Source organism: Stegodyphus dumicola, chromosome 1, assembly GCF_044657685.1.
Source record: "Stegodyphus dumicola isolate Sdum_Otavi_A_Nest chromosome 1, ASM4465768v1".
In the NCBI taxonomy this organism is placed as follows: domain Eukaryota; kingdom Metazoa; phylum Arthropoda; class Arachnida; order Araneae; family Eresidae; genus Stegodyphus; species Stegodyphus dumicola.
This window is the reverse complement of record NC_140768.1, coordinates 234,231,782-234,249,613: the sequence shown is the minus strand read 5'-3', so window position 1 is coordinate 234,249,613 and position 17,832 is coordinate 234,231,782. Positions and strand designations below refer to the sequence as shown.

Sequence of the window (17,832 nt, the reverse complement as noted above, 5' to 3'; positions counted from 1 at the left end):
TTCGCGTTCTCGAAATTATGCTTGTTTTTCTAATCTTTCTTCTTCTTCTTTCTTAAGTCTTTCCTCGATAATCCTTTCAAAGATTTGTTTTACAAGCAGTTCGTCATAATTTTTACTATTAGCGATGACGTTTTTATTCGTAATCCACAATGGCGTCTGGTGAAACCGTTTCCACCACTTCCGTCGCAAGTTCAACTAGATCACTTTTGCGTCCCTTACCAAGAAAAGGCATCTTCAAGGTTAACTTTTTATATACGTTTAATCGTTTAATACTTATTATTAATACGTCCAATAGCTTTCGAAAATACGTTTAAAACTTTCATATATACGTTTAATAGTTCACTGATACGTTTAATAACTTTAGAAGAGAGTAAGAACAAAACATTTACCTTTTTCGTTTTTGCATCAGACCTTCAACGGCGTTCAGTCACTATACATTGATATTGACATCGGCAGTCCCACTTAGGAAATTGTTGGATCCAGGACTTTTTTCTTACATCCACTATACGTATCTTTTTGATTTTGCGTTATTATTTAGCAGGACAGAAATTCACAACCAACATCATCGAAATACTTTATTCTACTGATCTTTAAAAAAGTGCATGAGTAATTAATATCGTCTATCGCCGTAGTTACATTCCTTATGTCTCGTTTTTTTTTTTTTTTTTATTACAAATGCTTTGAATATCTTTTAATATCATAACGCCATCTGGCGGTATACTATGGAAATTGCTAAGGAAGGAAGATTTTTTTCACCATCTTAATTTGTGAGTCAGAAAAATATTAACTTTTAATTAATGTGAATACGTAATTTTGGTGTGACATATATGTTATTTTACGTCGTAATAATAATGTGGTAGGATATTGATCAGTTAATCCAACATTGTGAATTAGAATATTCAAGAAATTAATAAATGTTCTTGATTGGTATTTTAAGTTGCATGTGTTTCTTCTGTGTATTAACTTACTCGGATCTGTCATGTCACTCCATTTGTTTGAGTCGTAACGCTTTTAAGAAACTTGGAGATTTTTACTTGGGGTATTGTTAATAACTTTTAATTGGATAATCACAACGTGCCCTTAATTTTTGTACTAACCACGTATTTATATTTATTTGAATGTTGTTTTTTATAAATTGTATTGCTTTTTAGGTGCGAGGATTGTATTCAAACTATTGATTGATTTTTCTTTTGTGGAACTGATTTGGTTGTTTATGAATATTTCTTCTCTGGTGTTTGTGAGGTTGTTAAATTAATGAAACTGAATTGCTGCTCTCGAGTTAATTATAGAAATTATTGAATATGTAGTTTAGAGGAATTTAAAAAATGTTTTTGTTTGAGATATTCTATTTTACCCGAGCACCAGCGAAGATTTGTTCCTCCTTAATTTTTCAAGTTCAGTTTTTTTTTTCGGGGGGGGGGGAATTGGCATTGCTTGAATTAAGTGATTCCAAGAAACAGTTTATTTAAATGTTATTTGGGATAGATCAATCACTCAGTTACTCCGCTCCATTACACTGTATAGGATTTATAATTTCAGTTTATTTTCAGGAAGAATTTTATTATTCTTTATTTTAGTAGTTTTGTCCGGCACCAAGTTAAGTTTAGTTAAGTTCAGTCAGACAAGTTAAAGCTTTAAAAATTTATAACCAATAAATTTTCAGCTATTTAACAACGCTGCTTGGAATCAGTTAGGAATAACTTTTTTTCAGAAGTACAGCCTTTAACAAGTTTCCATTGCTTGCTGAAAGACAGTATTGAAAGTGACCTTCACTATCAGGGGATTTTCTTTCATGTTTCGTAGAAAGTCCGCCACGAAGGCATCCCCCATAGGCAGATAGCTCTCGAGTTCTTTGTTTTAATAAAACTAAACCAAACTTCTATACTATAGGCTTTGGCGTACTGTTGGACCAAATGTTTGGATAACCATTGTGTCTATGTTTAAGGAAAATAAATGTTTACTTGTGCCTTTTTTGCCGTGCCTTTGTATATCTGCCTGTTCAATGACATTTGTCGGTGAGAAAAACTGTTTTCTTACCATTTTTAAAATGCCTTTTAATTATAAATTTTATTGCACTATTTTTGTACATTGCAGAAACGAAATGGAAGCTCGTAAGAAAGTGTTGGCTAGCGACAGCAGCGGAGCAATGTTTCTTGATGGTTATTTAAAAGAAATTGAAAGACATAAACAGAAGAATATCAAAAGCACGTTTAATGGTAATAAACTGTAAAGCATTTCATAAAATTCAATTTTTGTTAGTATCATAGCGATAAATAAATACTGATGTTTTTCTTTAAATTAATATGCTACATTTTTCAAAGGAAGCACCTTTTATACGTCTTGTGGAGTAAAACATCTAATTTACATAATAATACAAAAGCGCAAATAAAATTTTTCTCATTTGGGTTGTTTCCCCAAAGTCTCAAGATAATATTTTTGGAATTTAAGGCTCAAGATAATTTTTTTCTATCTTTAGGGCAAAATACTAATTAAGTTAAAGCATATGTGTTACTACCGTGTGAACTCATTCGTTTAGTGGCACTAACTCTATTTTGATGGAAAATAAATTGATGTTGCAAGACTCTGTTAGAATGAACGGTTGGCAATGTTTGCCGATAGATGGTATCATAAACGGTATTTTTCTAGAGCGAGACACAGTCGTCGATCATCTGAGGCCGCAAAATGACGCTTTGAGCTGGCTAGTTTAAAAGCTTGTTTCATGCTCAAATACTGAGATATGTCTTTTACACCAAAGAAAGTAATTTTTATGTTCAGCTAGCGAAAATAAATTTTATACAGAAAATTTTAATCAGAAGACAAGGAAGCTCTGCCCTATGAAGTCTAGTGCGAACAACTTTGAAAACAGGTCTTATAGCTACAGCGACCGAAATACAGGAAATATTCGGTCAAACCAGCTCAAGGAGAATGCGATTTGTCTTTAGGGTTTTAGTTCTAAGTGCTCTGGAAATACTGCTACCTTGAACATTGAACGCGTCTAATATATCTCCTTGACGTTTTGCTTACTATCATGTGATGCGGAAGGAACAATTACCTATTTGTGATCTTTATACAGAAACGCATTTCCAGTGTGTTTTTTCCTTGACGTGGTCTGGGGGATCCCTCGAAAGAGGGCAGAAGTTACGTCCCTACCAAGTAGAGGTGATCGTTCAGAACCCCAGGGTAGAGGTCACCGAGAAGAGCAAGCTTAAAGAGTATGCTAGTATGTTAGTCATTTCTCTACTCATCATCTTGCTCAGTACAAGAACAAAGCAGGATGACACGATGAGATAATATGGAGCCAGAGATGCAGCAATAAATACCCCGACAGCGAAATGCAGTCGGCCAGCGCTCCACGAACTGCAGGACAGTCCAGTGAAGTTGGCATCTGAAGACAACGGCTCTTCAACGATAACCTTAGCGTGAATGAAGCACTTAAATATGTGACCTTCCAAAAAAAGTCGGAAAAAAGGCCAATTCGAACAAACTAATAACATCTAGGACTATTCAAGAGGGTTGTCACGACGGAAAACCCAATTGACGTTAGAATGGCAAAACAAGGACACTCCCTATCTAGTGCCAGATTTCAAATAACGAACGAGTGCAAGAACTTGTTAGCTATCCCAAAAGATACTTAACTTCTGACGAGGTACGACATAAAATAGTAAAAGACATCGATCCTGCAAGATTGAAAGTAGGCTTTCCAAGCAGCCAAATTGTTAAGAAAGGAGGAGTAGTAATACAGTTTAACAAAAGGGAAGGACTAGAAATAGTAGAAGAAGCCATTAGAAAAAATAAAAAGTTAAATCAATAGTAGAAACAGTCGCCCAGAACGATATAGTGTTTAGGAGAGCCTACTACGGTACCAAAGGGCCCAGTTTCGGAGAAGACATGGATGTTTGCAAATGTATAGTGTCGGTGCGACATGCCGGCACTCTAAATATGCAGGGAGCCGAAGGTCCTCTCGTGTGGATCGGTAGAAGGAGAGAGGGGGGTGGGAGAACCCCGAATCCCCCTTCCCCCCGGAGTGCTCTCCCTCAAAATTGGTGGTGAGAAATTGAAGTCCAACCTTTCTTCGAAGTAGGCTCTAGCAACCATCTCAACAAGACAATAACAACAACAATATTGGAAATAAAAAGACCATAGAAAGTAAACCCAAAGATAGTCATTTACAATATAAACAAAGGCATAGAAAAGAAAGAGTTAAAGGAAGAACTTGTGACTTAGAATAAGGAACTAGATAACGCCGAAATAGCTGTTTTCTTCTGTATGAAAGGAAGATTTGAAAAACATTAGGTATCCTCAATTGACCCCATTACGTTCAAATACATAATGAAAACCAAACAAATCAATGTCTAATAAACAAGAAACAGCATACGAGAATTCCTACGGCTAACACAATGCTTTAAGTGTCTGGGATATAATCATTCAAACAAAAAATTGTAAGAACATGAATAGCACAGTCTTCGGATCTGAGGACGATTAGAAAAGACTACAAAAATAAATTCCCCATATGCGTAAACTGCCAGAAGGTAAACGTTAAATTTAACACAAGTCTCGACATCCATCATTAAACAGACAGAAAGTGTTCGTACTGTATAGAAGAGCTCCAAAGATAAAAACAGCGAACACATTATGAGTAAAATAAAAGTAATACAAATTAATCTTCACCACTTTAGGGGTGCAACTACATTCTTGAGAGAAAACCTTAAACTAAACTCCGAAATTCAAATAGCATGTAAGCAGGAACCATATGTTCGAGACAACCAATTTCGTGGCTTTTCAAAAATATATAGGACACTTTATGCAAATAAATGCACCAAAACAGCAATCATACTAAAGGAACAGGCGCTGCCAGACCTAGAGAGAGCTGCCAGCCTAAGTACAGATACCATCACGGCAATACGTTTTGAAGTAGCATATCCCATCTTAATAGCCTCAGCCTACTGCCCACTCTCACAAGACGCAGAGCCAATCCTGGCCTGAGAAAATCTGACAAAGACCAACGACAATAATCCAATAATCATTAGCGGTGATTTCAACAGGAAACATCCAATCTGGAGTTTCATCCAACTAGATTTAAGGGATCTAAAAATAGGAACAACACAAACATCGGTTGTTATTTGTGAGTCAAAACCTATGGATGTAAGTAGCAAAGGTATCGATGCGTATTAAAAAAATATATAAGAGCAAATCTAAATTTCCGTGACACGCGTCATAATGCATTGGACAATTTGTTTTTCATGTGCTGATCTGCTGCATTTATATCGGTTGCCTTTTTTAAGCCTGTCACGTTTGGTACTAATACCTTACATATAACCGTCAAAGTAGCTATAATAATCTCTCCTTTCACTTTACAATACTTTCTCATTTGGTTTCTTTTGTGCATTTTCAGACGCGATAACTGGATTGTTCTCAAATCATGACTTTATTACAATTTTTTATTTAAGTTCTTGCTATAGATTTTGTATAGATTGATTGCTATGGATCTTGTTATAAATTTGAGTAAGTGATCTGTTGTGAATTCTTCAGACTATAGCAGAGATGAATATTTTATGCGCGATATTTTGCTATGTATTTTCATAAAAATTATTTTGTAATTTCGGTAGTTACATGATGAAGATTTTTTTTTTTAATTTCTTGTGAAACTTTAGCGAGGTACGTTTAGAAAATTTCTAGACCTAATCTGAATACCTCTTTGTTCGATTCAAATTTTTTCAGAGAAATTACTAGTGGGCAATGCTCAAGCTATTGTTATTGGAGGCAGTGAAACCACAAGGGCAGCTATTTTGTGGTTACTGTTGGCCATGGTCACATTTCCTGAAGTGCAGAAGAAAGCACAAGAGGAAATAGACTCAGTCTTAGGAAAAGATGGAAAAATCACATGGATAGAACGTGCAAAGTTGCCTTACGTCAATGCGACTATAATGGAAGCCCAAAGATGGCAGTCTGCGGTGTCTTTAAGGCATAGGTAAGTTCGTTACCTAAGGTAATTAGCTTTCACAGTTCTTTTCCTCTTCAAGAGTCCTAGCAAAGGATCTTCTAAAGAAAATAATTCTTCCTTCCAACAGAACAGAATTGTTTTCAGCTGAAGAAATACTTAAGATTGCATTATACGGAATCCTAGTAAATGCGAAATTCGGGCTCCATGTTAACCGTCAGGAGGCTTATTGCTTGTGTTAATCTCAAGCTCAGTAACTATGACGTAATTGAAATTTTAAAATAAACCTTTTTATTGTAGCTTTAACATACAAAACGCAGGGATCAATCATCCTTACAAAATCACTCTCCAATAACTGTGGAATTTAAGCTAACATAAAGTATTAAAATAACATTTAAGATATTAATATCCAGATTTCATGCCAAAGTCCCAACCTTTGCAAGCAACATGACTAGCGGAAGGTTAAAGTCGATTTGGGCAATTCTAAGACCTGGGCAAGAAATAGTACAATTATCAGCGTCGCTGCCCAAAGCTCACTCACTTACTTCAGGAATTCTGTTGTTATATGCACATTCACCAGTTCGCATTCGGATGAAAGTCGGCGGAGGTAGAATAAGATAACGAGTTAATTTTTCCAAAAACTCTTAAAATATACTATTAAACTTTTTCAGTTAATTTTAGAGGCAAAACTGGGGAAATGTTTTCGTGTTAAAACATCGCTGTCAGAGGAATAGTTTTCAACTACAGATGGGGCCGACCAGCGGCCGAGCGGTAAAGTCGCTGAACACTGGTAGTTCGGTCCGAGGTTCGAATCCCGCGAACGGGCTGGCTGCATGGGCGTTTTCGTGGTTTTCCCCATGGGTAACGTGTATACGAGCCAGTTTCCCTTAGAAAGTCCTCCGCGAAGGCACCCCTTCCCTTAGGCAGATAGCCCTCGTGTGCTTTGCCATAATTAAACACACACACACATACACACAACTGCAGATGGGACAACCCGATTGCATCATTGTAATGAATAAACTTTATTTATGAATAAAATAATTATTTTGTTTATGTTATAATGTGTATTGTATTTCAATTCTCTTCTTTTCATTCTTTGGATTCATGCTAGCGCTATAAAAAGAGATGTTCATCCATCTTCTTTGAGAAAGTGCTGTGCATCCTGCATAGTCAAGAAGTACAATAAAAAGATAATACAGTTTTTTTGACATAAAGGCTTCATATATTTTATTACGATTCGTTGTCCCTTCAAAATAATGCAAAAGATAATGAAATATTCATAAAATATCTCTTAAACTATGAAAATAATAGCGATTTAGTAGAACTGGGTATTAAGAAAAAAAAATAAATAAATAACGGAGTTTTCCATGAAATTCCTGCTTCAGTAACCTGGTATTCTCTGCCTTTCGAATGAATTAAAAAAAATAATAATTTTTTAATCAAAGAATAGCAACACACCTAGAATTCGCCAATAAAAGTTTAATGTTACAACTTATTCCTCTTCGTCGATGTAAATTTGCACAGTACAACTGATGCATTTCTTCAACCGACAGTGTAGAACACAGTCGTTCTTATCTCGATCGAATTTTAATTTTTATCTCTATTTCTGATCTTGCAATAAAAAACTTTTTTTGCCATTCAGCACAACGGCAATGAACGTTCGCCACCGAAACCAAAAATGAATTCAAAATCATTCATTTTATTCCCTTCTTAAAAGACCAAAGAAATATCAGAAATATATTTTCTGAAAATTAGCTATTTTTTCTCAGTTTCTCTTTCTTCCTCCAGGTTTTTAAAGTACTAGAAGGTTTATTAATCTTGATCCTCACTTTTGGGTAGAATTACTTCTGCGGTGCACCGCTTTTCAAAACAAAGTAGAATACATATGGATGCATTAAGATGTATATATATTATACATTATAATAATGATAAAATATATATTTCCAAAATGCATAATATCGACGACGAATATAATAATATGTGATATATATATATATATATATATATATATAATATATCATATACTGTTATACATATGATAATATTTAAAGAAAAGGGAGCAGTAGGTAGGAGTGAACCCACAAGCAGACTGGTAAACTGCGATCTCAGCAAGAGTATCGAAAACTTTGAGAGGCATTAAAAACCATCAAAAACCTTCTGATGCAACTTTAAAATCTAAATCTATAGTATGGTTTTTAACCTCACATGTCATCCTTTTAATCATCACTTTTCTAGGCTGAGCATAATGTTCTGCAAGCGTTTCTTGCTGAGAGACAGCAAAATGAACGTGTTATGTGGAATGTGGAGTAACTGTTTATGAGCCTACTGTTATTACTACCTAATGGTGATTATTTCCGAAGCTATGAATATATGAGGGGTTATTAAAGTTTTAAAATTAGAAAGAAGAATGCATTTTTTAACATTTTAATGTATGTTTTCATCTACTATTAATTTACTCTTTTGCTATTGCAAAATGTCGAATTTTATTCAAAAGCATTATAATATAGCAATGCATGGTGACCATAATATACAGAGTTTTATTAAACGAACTTTATAAATTTTGTTTACTATACTCTCTGTGAATCTCTGATAAGAAATACAGTAATTTATTTCAGGGTCCGATATTTGATAAAAATAAAACTTTGCTGCCTTATCGGAGCTCACATCAAGATTCGTCCAAAAAACAGTGTATTGGTGTTCTAAGAGGGTTCCGAACAAAAGAATTGTTCAAAGAGAATTCGAAAGAAGGTTTAATGGGTTCGAAACATAACTAGTTTTGTGCTAAACTTTGGCTTCGGATAGATAATCAGACGATTTATCGCCTCGTTTTAGTCTTCCAGTGATCAGCACAGATCTCAGAAGAAGTTTTAAGATACTGTAAAGGCTCTTATTTTTGCTATTTTCGCGAGCCCTAGTCATCGCGAAAATTTAAACCTCGCGAAATACTTTTTTTTTCCCACCGCCTCAAATAATAATAAAACAATCAGAAATTTTTCACTAACCCAAAATTTAATGATTTATTGCACAGTTACAAACTTTCTTTCTTATAACTATTTTCTGAATAATATACAACTATATTTCTCGAATATAAAATAAAATTAATAGAAGACTGCTCATTCACTTAAAATACTATTTATATCAACTTCTTTGAAGCCATTCAAAATTATCTCATGTTTGGCTTCAATACCGTTAAATACGCGCACAAGCCAAGAAGCGTGAATCGGTTTTAGTCGTAATATTCACAAGTTCACAGATTCATTTTCCTCTAGAAATTAAAGCTCATTAGAATACCACTCAATAAACTCATTCTTGAGCAAACGCTTGAACTCGCCATTTAGACGGGAAGGGGGGGGGGCGACGAACTTTTCGGACAAAAGGAAGTTTCTGAAAATGCTTTATGCAAAAGATGCACTTTCGGAATTTTTCAACTTTCTCAACTTTACTTAGGTACTTTTGAAATTTTTTAACTTTCGGTTCTGCTCATATTAAAATTTGGGAAATTTTCAACTCGCGAAATCACCGATATATTCATTTTCGCGAAAATTTCGCCCCGCGCAAAAAAAGGCCTTTGTAGTAAACCTTTTTGTTATAACCTCAATTTAACAGCTTATAAGGCTCGTGTGATTACAAAACAAGTCCTTGCCTCCTACGGGATAACAGAACATAAAAGTCAGAATAAAATTTAAGTTATTTATGCATAAATTTACATTGCAGAGCTCTACTGTATGTTTTGCCTCAAGCCCTCTAATAACGCAAACAAACTTGGTTAGCGAAAGACAAACTTGGCTAGCGAAAGACAAACTTGGTTAGCGAAAGCTAAAGCCGATTCAAGTAAAGCTAGAATCTGGGTGATTCGGAAAAGATCAGCAATTGCTGCCTAAAACTCTCTTTTAACTTCAAGATGTCTATTCTTATATACTTAACTAATTTGCTTCCTGATGAGAGCTAAGGAAAGTAGAAGTGATAGTAACAATAAGAATAATAAAAAATTCGATTTTTAAAACTTTAAAGCTTACAGATGTTTATCAAAATAATATTCTTCTAACAGTGCCAATGTTAAGTAATTTGTTGGTTGGAGCTGATGAAGGTGAAAGTAAAGATAAAAATAATAAAGTATTGGATTTCCAAACCTTACAAATGTTTATCCTTCTTCCAATAGTGCCAGTGTTGATGCCATTGTAGGTGGATATGATATTCCAAAGGGAACTGAGATAATTGCTAATTTCTGGGCTGTTCATTATGATCCCGAATACTGGGAAGAACCGGAAAAGTTCAAACCAGAAAGATTCCTTATTGAAGAAAGAGAGCTAAGGAAAGTAGAAGTGATAGTAACAATAAGAATAATAAAAAATTCGATTTTTAAAACTTTAAAGCTTACAGATGTTTATCAAAATAATATTCTTCTAACAGTGCCAATGTTAAGTAATTTGTTGGTTGGAGCTGATGAAGGTGAAAGTAAAGATAAAAATAATAAAGTATTGGATTTCCAAACCTTACAAATGTTTATCCTTCTTCCAATAGTGCCAGTGTTGATGCCATTGTAGGTGGATATGATATTCCAAAGGGAACTGAGATAATTGCTAATTTCTGGGCTGTTCATTATGATCCCGAATACTGGGAAGAACCGGAAAAGTTCAAACCAGAAAGATTCCTTATTGAAGAAAATGGGAAGTTAACTACGACTAAGCCTGAAAGTTATATTCCATTTTCAGTCGGTAAGTTGGCTTCTTAATACTTGTACTATAATATGTATTAAGGCAGATGGCGCTAAAATTCTTTCACGTTAATTAAAGTTTATTTTGTGAAAAAATATCTTTAAAATACAAAATAACAAAGATGGGAAAAGTGTAAAAATCTAATTATCTATATTAGCTACTAGAAACTTAAATTATATTACTGCTGGTGTTTCCCGATGTTTTCGGCGAACATCCAATAACATATCGGGTTAAATAGCCTAATGCTGTCATAAGTTGAGTAAGTGGTTGTGTTTGAGGTTGTTGATTCTAAAATATGTTTATGTGTCTTCATGGAATTTGTCTTAGAAGTGAGTGGATCTGCCATTTCTCCGTACGTATCTGTTCTGAAATTGTTCTAGTCACTTTTTTATAGCTTGCTCTAATATTTTCATATTCATTGAGCTTATTTGCTAATTGTGTAGGCAAAATTACCTTCTCTCATTCATCATAAAAATTTCCTTTCTTTTGGTGGTATAATTATGACTTTTAAGTCTCTAAAATCCTTGATCTTTAGCTCATCAACCCATTCTTGGAAATAATTCCTTAATTTAAAAAATATAATCTCGCCATGAATTTTTATGGACTCTTATTGTGTTGAAAAATGTTTTCCAAAACCTTTCAAAGCTCATTATAAATTTCTTAAATAGGTATATACTATATATATATATAATTCTCAAATTTTTCTTAGGATTCCGTTGCTCTGAGTTGCATTAACTCAAGAGTAATAATGTGAGTATACGTAGTCTTTCATATCTATTTGAATCCTTTTCGACTGCTTTCAGAATAACAATAGAGAACAATGTTGCCTACTTTTAAATCGAGTTATAGAAATGTATGCCAACTCTTAAAAATGGATTAGGAATGCTAAACATATGTTGCTATGCAGCTTTTAAAAATTTTGCGTTCCTTTGTTTAACGGTATGTTCGTATATGGCGTAAATGCGAAGAAAACAATGCTTAATAATAAAGCTAAAAAAAGAAAAAAGAAAAAAAAAAAAAAAAGGTGGGTTAGCAGGAGTGAGAGCAAGAGCCGATTATTAGGTTGCGAGTTGAAGAACAGCTTAAAAAAACCTTAACAAAATCTTTTAGGTGACCGTTGAAATCTGAAACCTTTCAATCTTCTTTCTAATTTATCCATTTATTATGGTACATCCACTATCAGCAGCAAAATACTTTAAAGAAGAGTGCAATCTGATATTGTTGAAACTTGAATATTTTTATTTTGTTGTTATTTGTAGGTAGACGCAACTGTCCCGGAGAACTGGTTGCTCTTATTGAACTCTTACACTATTTTGTAGTAATCCTGCAGAATTTCAATTTGCTGCCAGAAGCCGATGACAAACCTCCGGATGTAATTGGAGAAGTGGGAATCAGCTATCACAGCAAACCACAGAATCTACGTTTTGTGCCGAGAGATTAAACAATCAAAAAGATGACGGCATCATTTCCATTGAACTGGTTTTCGAAAACAATGCTTTGAAATCGAAGCTCTGATGAATGAATTTCAATTAACTATCTAAGCATATACATATCTTTCATTTTTCTCCGAATCGTATCATCCAACTATAAAATTGTCTAATAAAACATATAGTTGAAAAATGTCAAATTAAAAGTTCGATTAAAAACTGGTTCGTTGAACTGGTTTTCGAAAATAATGTTTTGAAATCAAACTCTGATGAACTCTATCTAAGCATACATACATATATATATAGAGAGAGAAAGAGATTCAGAGAAATGCAAGGTACATATATATATATATATATGTACCTTGCATTTCTCTGAATCATATCATTCAATCATGTCTAATAAAACATACAGGTGAAAAATTTCAAATTAAATTTGGATTAAAAACATTTTAAACTAAAAAAGTAATTTTTTCTTAAAAAAAGAGGTTAAAAGAATAATTATTAAAAACGTCTTCATTTTTACTAGTTTAACATATTTTATTACCAAGGGTATGTTTACCATTTAAGAGTTATTTAATGATAATATGTAAAAACTGATAGTCTTATAACCTTTGCTACTGTTAGTTGCGATAATTCTAGAAAATTCTATAGAATTATCGAAAACATTCAGTGAGAGAACGTCATTGCATATACGTTTTAGTAAATATTTTTATAAATACATTTAAAGTTTTATTACATTTATCTATAGAGAGAAAGACAGATTTATAATAAATTTGTTCTAGTTCAAAGAAAATTTCGTTCTAGTTTCTGGAATTGAATTTACAAATTTACAGCAGTAATTTATTTTCCACTCATTACCAAGGACACATGCATAATTTTCTGTTAGAAATTTTGCAGAAAAATCTGGCCGCGAGTGGGAAACGTGTAGTAATGAATCTGCATTTCCATGAAAAATTGGCAACTCATTGACAACTTTGGAGAAAATTTTTTATTTGGCTATCATTATGGATAGCTGGCATTGTTCTGTTAATAAATAATGATGGAATGAAGTATTTTCTTAAACCAAGGTATTTTACATTGAGGGGAGAAAACTGTGCAGCCGGAACTTAAATTTCTGAAGCCAGTGAATACTGTTCAGCGAAATGCGATTAAATATAAAGATATAAATCTCCATACACTCAGGCACATGCATAGTATGCGCATCCATGAGCTAGTTGTTACAGAATGTATATTCGAAAATACGACAAAAATTCGGCGGTTTTGCTGTTTATTAAAACGGTGTGTGGGGACACGTGACAGGTGAGAGCAGGTCCAGACACCCAGACGGCTTACATAGACTAATCGAGTATCGTCTGGATCCTGCAACTATCTGAAGCTACACTCCGAAAACAATACAAAGTACTCGTACATGGCCATACAAGGGTAAAATATAGATTTTTCTGCATGCGGAATTAAAAATTTTCCTGGCTACATCGCATGTTAATACATTGCTACACATACTCGCTGCACTATACATTTCATAATATGCATTGCGTTGATCACTGCACAATACTTAAGGCACATTTCCAACTCAATGCTACACTTAATACATACTGAACATTATTCTTGACAATTCAACATAGATTCTTAACAATTCAACATAGATTCTTAACAATTCAACATAGATTCTTAACAATGCAATTGATTAAATAAGACGTAACTTGATTATATAGTACATAACTTAGTTATATAAGACAGACACTTAAATAAATAACTTGATACAACAGATAAATAAATTAAGAGCTCTTAAATAAAGAGCAAAATTGCACATTACAAACAAATTACACATTTGCACACAGAAGTACACGTTGCTTACTTTGCACTGTATTTATCATATACAAAATACAGATTTAAGGACACAGTACAGCCCATATTACTTTTGATTAAATAACATTATGTTAAAAGTTAACTGTGGCATAAATTTTGCTGTATTCTTAAAACATACCAAAAATAACTTTGTAATTAAACGCTCTACTGGTTACATTACAAGTTAACACACTGTGCTATATACAAAACACTCAATACACTAAAATTTTTATAATACATATTACATTGAACACTGCACTCTATTTAGGACACCTTACAAAACTCCTTTCTACACTTAATGCACTGTGTGTATTGGCTACATATTGCATTGAACATTACTCTTGATTAAATACCATAAACACTGGTAGTAACTCTTTGTTATATACAACATAATTCTTAATACAAAAAGTTTTAAAAACCTGTTAGAAATACACATTGAGGGAAACAAATTACAGAATGAAGAATAATACATTCCATACAGATGAATATTCATAATTGCTTTGCTCAATATCTTTCATCACGTTCGTGTGCTAGATACATTAAATACTGTATTTGCCATGCACTATATATTTCATGATATTCACGTTGACACACTGCTACATATAATAAATCACTCAATACACTAAAATTTACAGAATGCAATAATATTTACATACATATAATTACTATAATATTTACATTCTGTGCTCTTGAATACATTAAGTTGTAGTACTACAGTTATAATTACTATGTTTTCTGAGGCTCAAAGCATAGTTCTGCATGCTACAAGCACTTACACTACATATACTTACCGAGCTACTATACACAGTGTGCTATACAATATAACATTCACAATACGCTGTACAATATTCTATTTATAAAATGCACATGCTTACATTATTGCACCTATGTATTAATGTGCTCATTACAAATATACATAATTAAACTATTTACATTTGGATAATATTATATCATATTTACATTTGTTTTTCGTGTTCCCAGCCTAATTTTACTCTGCGTACTAAATCAAGATGGCCTTCTTACATTTGGATAATATTATATCATATTTACATTTGTTTTTCGTGTTCCCAGCCTAATTTTACTCTGCGTACTAAATCAAGATGGCCTTCTTGCAAAGGCCACTGGAAACCAGTGTATATTGATGCTCTGAATCTCTGCGAGATTAAAGTCTGTTATTGTGGACTGCATAAATCTAGTCCTAGTGCTTCAAGTTTGTTCATAATGCTTTTGAGCTTCTTGAGATAGGCCGGCTGCTTACTGAAGAAACGTTTATACGCAATGTCACTATCAGGAAGCCTCATGTCACTATCAGGAAGCCATTCTTCCGTGAGAGGGCAAGACGTAACGTAATGATCAGGTGTACCTACTTCATTACAGACACAATGATCAATTGTTGATATTCCCCTTTGATAGAAATATTGGGGAAATGATCCGTAGCCTGTGATGAAACGCTAAAGAAAAGGGGCTGAGATGAGTCGATCTTGGAAAACTCTATAGGCAAAGTCATGGGTTCTACGGTCTTGCGATATAGATTCCCATTCATCTTGCCATTGTTGCTGAGATTCATTGCCACAGACTCGCTTCAGATAAGATTTGGGAAGCTGGATCTGGACATCTTGCGCACCGATATTCTTTGCAGCTTCCTTTGCGAGAGTGTCTGCATCCTCATTGCCCCTGTGGCCCACGTGCGCTTTAATCCATAAAATTTGGATGTCGCAGTCATGCACATTTTCTTTGAACAGGTGTTGTATATCTGCTGTGATCGGTGATGGATGGAATGGATCACGAAGAGCGAAGATTGTTGACTGACTATCTAAGAAGATGGAACCTTCTCGGTCAACCAACTTCATAGCTATTGTTATAGCCTGGCGCAATGCTTCTGCTTGGAATACCGATTTATTAATTCCAAGATACCTTTTCCATGTTTCTAAGACTTTATCATGATATTGAGAAATAAAAGCGCATCCTGCCTCTTTGTTGCTTTTTGAGCCATCAGTGGATATGCTGATGGTATTTGCACCGCCTGTGTCTCTTATCCGTATTCCCTGAGACATAGAGGTATGGGCACGAATGCCCAACCCATAACTAGCGGGATGAACATTGGGCTGAGAATTTTTTTTCTCAAAGTCTAATGGTACAAATGTAGTTCTTCTAAATGAGGCTGACTTCCTAAGAAGCATGTCATTAGAGTCAGTTGCCTCTTGTAGCGCGGCTATTGGCAGACGAGTAAGTCCAGCTAGAACCGATGCCGCTGCTGTGGCCGTTGATGTTTTCGTGATAGCAAGGACGAAAAGTCGTTGGATACTAATAAGTAAACTCAATTTCCTCGCAGACATGGGTAGAAGCCATATGGCTGTCCCATACAAAACTATTTTTTCTACTACTATCTTGTAAATAGTCTTGAGGATGTGGGGTCGTAATCTCCAATCTTTGCCCTGCATATTTTTAATCCTAGTCGCTATTCTTGCGGCTTTGACCCTTTGGGCTTGCAAGTGAGGAATCCAAGTGAAGTTTTCATCCAAGATAAGGGCAAGAAGTTTTAGCTCCTTGACCATCTTGATCGTTACTTCTCTTAGCTTGACGCACGTGTTCCTTATGATAGTTTGTTTGGGCTTGTGAAATATTATGTATTTAGATTTATCCTGTGATATTTTAAAGTGTTTTTCAGTACAAAGGTTGTCAAAGAGTGAGATAACCTCGTTGCAGTTTTTCTCCAATTCGTCCCTGCTGTGGCCTCGAACGATGAAAGTGGCATCATCTGCAAAGGCTACTGTCTTTGTATGCGGCGGGCAACGCTCATTCAGTATAGAATTAAATGTGACATTCCAGAGACCTGGTCCAGCGCATGACCCCTGTCGACAGCCTCATATTTGCTTTTTCTTCACTATGCCGCCATTATAGACCACGGTAAAAATTCGGTCGCTGAGATAACTTTTAATTACTTGTAGAAGATTATTAGGCACGCTTGCCGCATGTAGAGCTTCAATGATGGCAGGCCACCACAGAGAGTCAAACGCATTCTGTAAGTCAAGGATGACGATGGTCGCATGCTTGTTATCTCCTTTGATCTTTTGAACTTCATCTTTAACAATGTCAAGAGCGTTAAGAGTGGAACGGTTCTCCCTAAAGCCAAACTGCGCCTCTGAGATGTGGCCAGTAAAAGATAAATGATGCTTGATCCTGAGTATTGTCATCTTTTCATAAATTTTGACATGTGACAGCACAATCCGGACACTCGGGTGGGTCTCACAGACTATTCGGGTGTAGTCCATACTCCGCAACTGTCTAAGGCTACACCCTCCTGGCGCCCCACGAGGACCATATCCGGAGTTTATTGGAAAAAAGAAATGAAAGTGGGATGACATGGCTTTACAGCGGCTACTACTTTACATCTGCCCTGTACAATACAGTTGATTATATAACAATTAGAAATACACTTGCATATTATGCTTCGTTCAACACACACATATGTATACGCCAGGTATTTGACAATTAAACATTGAACATAAGCTTAACATTTAACATACACTTAACCATTAAACATTGAACATAAGCTTAACATTTAACATACACTTAACCATTAAACATTGAACATAAGCTTAACATTTAACATACACTTAACCATTAAACATTGAACATAAGCTTAACATTTAACATACACTTAACCATTAAATATTCACTTACATATTATGCTTCGTTCAACATATACTTACATACACTGCGCACTTGACAGTTAAACAGTGAGCATAAACTTAACAAGCATCTAACATACACTTAACTAATTCAGAAGTAAAACAACAAAAATCAGCGTTATATTTACAAAATTTTCACAGGACTAGTTTCGATGGTTTTACCGAACCACCATCCTCAGCTGAAAAACCGCAAATGATTCATTTTGCAGCTGAGG

The 17,832-nt window shown here is 34.5% G+C and overlaps 1 protein-coding gene and 1 pseudogene across 3 annotated transcripts in view; one reads left to right on the top strand and one right to left on the bottom strand.

The window, feature by feature from the left end:
• Nucleotides 1-12,329, top strand: part of LOC118182978 (vitamin D 25-hydroxylase-like) — a 34,974-nt pseudogene extending 22,645 nt beyond the window's left edge. The window contains exons 5-8 of the transcript XR_015043806.1: nucleotides 2,095-2,216; nucleotides 5,719-5,968; nucleotides 10,098-10,653; nucleotides 11,913-12,329. The product of XR_015043806.1 is annotated as a vitamin D 25-hydroxylase-like (transcript). The remainder of the gene's footprint in view (nucleotides 1-2,094; nucleotides 2,217-5,718; nucleotides 5,969-10,097; nucleotides 10,654-11,912) is intronic.
• The window catches only part of LOC118182980 (uncharacterized), a 223,419-nt gene that overhangs the window by 177,185 nt on the left and 28,402 nt on the right, over nucleotides 1-17,832 (bottom strand). The window lies entirely within an intron of this gene.